At 33.6% G+C, this 8,092-nt stretch overlaps 1 long non-coding RNA gene across 1 annotated transcript; it reads left to right on the top strand.

The window, feature by feature from the left end:
* The first annotated feature begins 2,633 nt into the window (after positions 1-2,633).
* Positions 2,634-7,803, top strand: LOC105481679 (uncharacterized). Its single transcript, XR_987082.2, has 3 exons — positions 2,634-2,748; positions 3,582-3,689; positions 7,669-7,803. It is a non-coding gene; the product is annotated as an uncharacterized lncRNA (long non-coding RNA).
* Positions 7,804-8,092: the final 289 nt, after the last annotated feature.

The following is an 8,092-nucleotide window of genomic DNA, read 5'->3' as shown; positions in this document are numbered from 1 at the left end:
CTTTTCTTTTTTTTGTCAAAGTTGTCATTATGTATGTCATTTTTGCATCATTTTCAATTATGGAGATACAAATTGTGTGGAGAATTCTAGAGAGTTTTATTTCTTTTGTGCATTTTTTGGGCAAATTTGGCTCCACGAAAGTGCATTATCATAAGGTTGACTTTGTGTGTAAGCATTCTGTGCAGATGTAAAAATGTTGAAATTTCTTCAGTAGTTGAAGAGATGTCCTTTTTCTACATCTTCATTTGTGAAAGAGGAAATGTCTTCAGCCTCGTCTCTTCGGGTGGCTTCGTATGAGGTTGGTCACCCACCACAAATTTTCACTGATCTCATCAAATGACAGATCACTCATCATGGTTTTGCAAATTATTGCAGTTATAAAGCCGGGTGCATGCAATTACCAGCTATACTGATATGTATTGATACATTTCTCTTTTTGACTTCTTGTTTTATGAATATAGTTCATCCGTTCATAGCTGTTATACCCATGCAACTGTCATTAGTATACTTGAGTGTTTGTTCATGCTTGCAATAATGTGAATGATATTAGTGCCTATTTTATTTTGTAAGTGATCTATGAAGTTTCTGTCTTTTTCTTTTTCTTTCTTTTTCTGAAACGGAGTTTCATTCTTGTTGCCCAGGCTGGAGTGCAGTGGTGCGATCTCGGCTCGCCGCAACCTCCACCTCCCGGGTTCAAGGGATTCTTCTGTCTCAGCCTCCTGAGTAGCTGGGATTACAAGCATGCACCACCACGCCCACCTAATTTTGTATTTTTAGTAGAGACGGGGTTTCTCCATGTTGGTCTGACTGGTCTCAAACTCCTGACCTCAGGTGGATCTGCCCGCCTTGGCATCACTTTGGGATTACAAGTGTGAGCCACCGCACTCAGGCTGTCATGTTTTTATATGTTTCTCAAAGAAATTCCCTCTTTAGAAATGTGAATAAGCATCTTTTAAAATTTTTAAATTATTTTTCCAGAATTACATTTTTGGGGATTTTGCTCTTTCTGGATTTCAACCCTGAGGATATAGCCTTGGGATAGTGTCTTTCAAAATTTTCATGGGCTCCTGTTAATGTCCTCTTTGGAATGATTCAGTGAGAATCGTATTATATTTTGTTTACCTCTTTTGCCAGTTGTGGACCCAAAAGCTCTAATTATGTCTCTATATAAATATAAAAGTAAAATTGATCTGGATGACACCAGATGGACTAGTATTAACTCTGTTTTCATCGTGAAGACATTTACATTAAACAAGCACATCCTCCAAATATGAAGAGATGACATAAAAATGAGGAGGTCAAAAATCCAATCTCTGGATCGATGTCACTGCATAAAACAATACCACAAGAAACAGTGATTCTGATGATATCTTAGACAATGTGCTGGGGACGAGGGAACAAAGAAAGTACAAACTATACTTTAGTAATGGAAATATTACATGTGGAGAAAATTTCATTTTTAATGAATACATTAATTAGGAAATGTTCTCATTTCTATTGAGAAGAAATTTGGAGTGTAGAAGAAAGCTAAAATTGTAAAAGGTGAGATATAAGATGTATATAAAATAAGACAACATTTTGAAAACAGTAATACTTTATACCAAGCAAAAAATAATACTGTAGATTATCATCCCCATATATATGCACATCTGTTATATCTCTATATTAAATTAAATATTTGGCATTTCTCTATATTTTTATTCTTATAACAAATATAATATACTCATTTTAAAAGGTATTTTTAATATAAAGAGGCAAAGTTGTTTTAAAAGAAGCTTACTTCCAACTTTGCATTGAATGTCAAGGAGAATGCAAAACATGATACATTGATGAGAACGTGCTTTATTGGCTTATTTTGTCAACAAACTACTCTGTGTTTATATGTTACAAAGCATGATGATACATATGGTAACACATACTTGATTCTCATATCAACAACCAATTGCCAAAATTTACTCACACATTGTTTTTCTTCAACTAATATTTGCTTTTTAAAGAAGCACTATGTGTTCATTTGTCACTGATAATTGTTAATAAATATCTTAGCGATAGTAAAAGGAAGTCACAAAATAAAATATTTTAGCAATATTTAATAAATAGAAATATGATTAGGAAATTGATCACCGTATTGTCTTTAAAATGACCATGTTTCACTGAGTTTTCAATGTCTTCACATCATTTTAATGATCATATTATATCTCTTTGTCTGACACCCTCAGTGGTATTTCTGATGCCCATGGTTCCTTACCATGGTATAAGAAACAGGTGTAAGTGTTACCATAGTTATTTGGTACTTTGCATCATTTAAAGAACTCACAAATTACAAGTTCATGTGGCATGTTAAACTTCATATTTCCCCTTGTCCTTATACTAAGACCTTAGGAAACCTATTAATAGCAGTCCTCTTGAGTACTCAAACAAGAGACATAGACACAGAAAAAGGCAGACGGACATAAGAAATATCAATTGTATTACTGATAATCACTTATCAGTAGGATATGGTTTGAATATGTGTCCACAATAAGCTTCCTATTAACAAACTAAAAGAATTACACAGGTTTTCTACCTCCCCTTCTGTATTCCCCACCTCTTCATCCCCATCATTTGCACAACTGAACCACTATAGGCCTTTGCCAACAGGAACAAGCTCCTGTTACCACACAGAAGGAAACCAAACAGAATGATTCATTCTTGCAGTCAGCCTGGCTCCCTAAAGAAATCACTGAAGAAATGACTGAGCCACAAGGAGTATGTATATTTCCCCTCACATTTGATATAAATCTGAATATTTTCATATGAAGTTCCCACACATCTCTTAACTTAAAAAACTCCGTTATATAAGTTGATATCTTTGTATATGCTTTCTCAAACTCTTTTTGTCTCCAAAAACATTAATACAAAAATAAGGCATTCCAATTTCAGTTGTGTGACTGAATGAGGGCAAGCACCGTAACAGTCTCGGCTACCATAAATCACACACCTGAAAACCTTTGTTCATGGGACTTTCATCACAGATGTCAGCATTCTCCTTGTTATCTTGCCCGAAGCAGGATGAGATCTGCAGAAGCAGGCCATTTGATTCCTATTACTTTTGTGAGTCTTTCCTTCCACCGACAGAACAAGAGCTGTATTCTGGTATAGACCTCTTGAAATTGATTCTACTGGGATAGGTGTTTCTCTAACAGAAGTGAGGTACAAAGTCATTGTGAATTATTTGTGTTGGGATTAGAAAAGAAGTGCTTTTTATCGATATTAACTTTCTTATTCCTATCATATTTTGGATAGAACTTTCTCCTCTTCTGCAGTTCACACCTCTCCAGGTGAAGACAAGGACAAACTAAAGCTTTCCCTTGGCCCCTGAAGCATTCAACTGGGCTAAGCCGGCCCCTCTCTAGAACTGTGAATATTTGTTTCTAAAATAATACCTACATGCCATTCTGGGCCCTTCTATAGTGTGTATTTTGCTTTTTTCAGTCCAAAACGTGTCAATGAATACATATTTTAAATTATGCTGAATGTAAAAAACACAGTACTTTCATAGCAGAATAAATTAATTTTGTTCTCTGTGTTCTGTATTTGAGGGAAACATGCCTCATGTATTTTCATGGGAAGTGAAGATTTCAATGGTGGAGCATCCTCTAACTCTATTCTCCAGGATGGAAGTGTCATCAGTAATCAACAATAGGCAGGTGAGACACATTTTGGTGGAGGAGTGGAGAAGGCTTGTCCATTTGCTTGTGTCAATGACACTACCCTGTAAAATTTGTGTAATCCAGAAACCACACTTTTTGTGTGGTTTACAAAAGCTGGATTACAAAAAGCTACAGCCTGAAGACACTTTGATTTATCTTTCTGATAAACTTACTGTAAGTCCGTTTTTCTTATTTTACTTCAAATCACCTACAAATGACATTATTATTTGTTTACATCCAGTGGCAATTAGGCTCTCATAGTAGTATCCTTTGATTTATTAAGGTATAATGAAAACCTACAATGTAACAGGTAATGTATAACATATTGGTGTTAAAAAGATAATAAAATTAAAATATGGTTTCTGTCCTTATACAGTTCATATCTAGTAGGAGATAGACAAGCAAATAAGCCATCATAAATTAATAAAATAACTTATTGTGATGAAAATAGATACTATTTGTCTTTTAAAATGCTGGGTTTAATACACAAAAACATTTTACTAGTTCGCCATAACCTTTACCTCTACCTAGATTTGAGCTTAAGTTGTCTAGATTCATCTAAGTTCTTACAGGTGGCTTATTGCCTCATAACTTTCAAACTATCTTTAGTTTTATGGTACATGCAGTCAATTCAAACCACAGACTTAAAACTTCACATAAAAGTCAAATTGATTACTTGATATTCTATGCTCATCCTAATAGGAATTATACTCACTGACCTTGATACATCTTGTTTGACTACACTTTTCAACAGATTGGCTGTTCTGGTTCTATACAGGAAAAGATTGTATAGGCAATGAATGAGAAGAATTTCATAAATTTCTATCTTTCCGGGTAAAGTAGTGAATAATACAATTTATCAATATTATCAAAAAATGGAAAAGAAAAATGAGGAGGAAATTTACATGAATATGAAAACAAAGATATGTGAGGTTGAAGGGAAATAAAAGTTTAAAATAGATCAGAAATATTTTGGATTTTTAACATTAAAATTTGAGTACTTTTTCATAGCAAGCTTGCTCTGCTCCTTCATGAATATACATGTAACTAAAACCAACACTCCTAAAATCCTGTGAGAATTAAGAAACCAATTAAAAACAAAAGAAAATATTGAAAGAGAGGACTATTTGGAAACAACTAAATAGGAGAGACAGGCAATTAATAGTTTGAATAACAAAGGGAAACTAGCAAAAAGTCAATTAGAAGTTAAATAAATGAAATTTTAAATCACTTAAACAAAAGCTAACTTCTAATTTTGTTGCAGGCAAGTCATTGACTTTTAAAAGATATACTTGAAAAATATGTAACCATTATGCTACTTCGTATTTGTAATAAACAATGTGAGGGGGAAATGTTTCTGCTTTTAGTTAGCTTCTAAAAGTGTAAAAATGTCTTTATCACTCATATGTAAGCTCTGTCTCCACAGAGAATCTTGTGTTTCATTCATCATTGTAGCCAAGGTTTGGTTCAATTGCTGTCATTCCATTTTAACACATACTAGGCATTGAAATATATGATTAGAATTAGGATTGAATGAGTTTTTGGCAAGAGAATTCATTGAAATGCCCCTTTATGTTTCATTCCCACTGCTTCAGATAATTAGAAGGAAAGTGTGAAAAGAACTAAGAGTGAAACTGTTTTTAGCTTCTTATATGGCCCTTCCATTTATTTCAAAGGAAAAGCTTGGTGTTAATGCATGGCAATTGGTGCATCCCTGGTCCTCAAGGTAGAATTAAGTGTCTTTAGGTGAAAAAAACCTAAGAATTTAAGAGAAACATGCATTATTCATAATAAGAAAGTGATTCTAGTTCTTGAAGACTAAAAAAAGGGTGATCAAAATCATCAGAATTTGGAACAGCTTCCCTCAAGATTGGGAAAGTTTCCATCAATATAGGGAATGACAGGACTTAGGATCTGAATAGAAGCAAGAACCCTTGCCTATGTCTCAGTAAGTGGCTCCAGCCAATAGCAAAATCTTATATGGAAGGATTGGGGGTTGTTACAAACTGAAGAATAAATTCAGGAAGTCAGGTCTTTTTAGCCCTAGCAAATTGAAATCCCCACCAATCTGACCATATGAGGAGAAGTTAAACTAAGTTTAGAAAATGAAAAATGATCTCACCAAAGTCACTAGTAAAAGAGTCTTCATTGGCCTCACTTACTAGGTTAATTAATTCTCGGTATTATCTGATCTCATAGCACCACACCTTTACAGCAATTATCACAGCTAATACTTTATATTTATTTGTGAGATTTTCTGTTAAGAGTGTAATCTCTAACAGCAGATATCATGCCTATTTTTTCACCCTCTTCTAGACTATAGAAGTCCCATACTAAAAATCAAGTTGATGAATGAATTAATGTACACCCTGTTGTATACTCAAGCCTACCAGAGTCATATATAAAAAACTCTTAAAATAATTTGTAAAGAAACTGATACTACATATATGAATTAGACACAATGTTTGAATTATCAAATTGAGATAAAACGTTCAAAAGGAAAGTGATATATGGAAATGTCTTTCACAGGAAAGACATAAGTTGCTAAGGTCCATAATGTTGATGAACTTCAGATATAAAATTGGCCCTTCCAAGTAGGCAGTAACATGTGTGCCACCACTGGTGTTACCAATTAAAGCTCAAAATACAAATGACTAGAATGTATTTATTTGTTTATTTATTTATTTATTTTTCTACTTCAGTGAGTGTAATGCGTAGTTTACAACAAATTGAATATCAAATACTAAGATAGTATTAACCTCTTGAAACTGCAGGATGCAGGATAATTCAGTAAATTAAGGCACATTAAGAAAACTTAGTATATGATGTAAATTACAAGAGATTTACAAAATCACCCAGACAATGTAAAAGTTCTTTCCCTACTCACTCATACAAACAATTATTTTGCCAAGTTCTTAGCAAAATACGCTAGGTGGCTCATGACAGAAACAAAGTGTCTATGGTAATGCAATTTGAGTTTCTGTGGCAGTGAGTGAGAATAAATGTGCTTATAATTATTGATTTTATATGTATATATGTGTATCACATATGCATATAAAATATATATAATTTTATTCAGTTATTGGTTATCTATATAATCATTTATGTAATGTGAATTTCATTTGTTCAGCCAGACTTTGTTTTAAACTGTAATGCTAAATAAATATGTGAATATTATCAATTTACTCAGCCTCCCAGTGCTTCAGTTTTCTTACTTCTACAATAGGCATAATAATGTTGTTTCAAATAAAACATGGTTCTGAGGAGTAAACAAAGTTTAATAAATATACAGTTATTCTATAGTATGTAATTATATATATGTATAGCTTAGCATAGTTTTTGACAATAGACAGTGAAGAAATGATAGACAGTAGTAATAATAGTAAGTAATTAGTCATCTGTTAAGTTGCAGGGTTTTCTCTTTTGCATTTAAAATAATTATTTGAATGTAAACTTATTGCTAAAGCTAATGCCAGCTATTGTGTGTACTCTCTCAGTTTGCCTATGTTTAATTTATAGAAATTTGATTTGCTGCATTATTGATTGTTTTCTATGTATTTAATTTGATTACCTGAGACTTGAGAAAATTATTCTTTTATACATTTAATAACTTCTCTATTTTATATTCTTTGCTCTGAAGGAAAAACTGACATTTAGTTAGAAAACTGATGGATGGGGTTAGAAAATACATGGATATTCAAAAGCATGTTTCTTCCTGCTCTGCCAGAGGGAATCTTTGGAAATATCTTTTCCTGTCGTGCTATGAACATTCTTTGAATGTTTGAGAAAATGCTCTGGTTATCAAATTTCATAAAATGTATGAAAATAAAAAACAAGAAATCCTATCTAGCAAATGATTAAAGATTAATGAATAATATATTTCTTGACTACTTAGTCTATTATTCAATGCTCTGCACTTATTATGGACACAAAGACTGTGTGTTCTGGTATCCACTCTGAATTTTGAATTTCACAGTGAAAGAAAGATGTGTGCTGGATCTACTACATCTGCTCTTCCAGTTTCATGTTCTACTTGCCATGAGGCTGAGCTCGAGGAAGATGATTTTAAGTTAATATCACTGGGCTCCCTGCCCTCTGGTTCTCCGCTGAGGTCAGTAAATTGGAGGCCCTGAAATGAGATGGGGTAGCAGAAGAGAGAGATCTGTTTACCTCCTCCCACAGTTTCTTCCCTTACAAGTGAAATATTCACAATATTCTCCGCTCGGGGTAACAGGACCTCTTCTGTTTTCAATCAGAAGTTTCTCACCTTCTCCATTTAGACCCAAGATTTGTCATTTTTCCAGCTGTTGCTGGTGTCAGGGATTTTCGCCATGGTTTGTTGATCTCAGTGTTGCCAATGTGATAGTATTGGTGGGGTAGCTAAGTTAGGCCGTGAGGAC

The sequence above is a fragment of the Macaca nemestrina genome, chromosome 16 (genome assembly GCF_043159975.1).
Source record: "Macaca nemestrina isolate mMacNem1 chromosome 16, mMacNem.hap1, whole genome shotgun sequence".
NCBI lineage: Eukaryota > Metazoa > Chordata > Mammalia > Primates > Cercopithecidae > Macaca > Macaca nemestrina.
The sequence above is the reverse complement of the archived record's forward strand: the minus strand, read 5'-3'. Positions and strand labels throughout refer to the sequence as shown.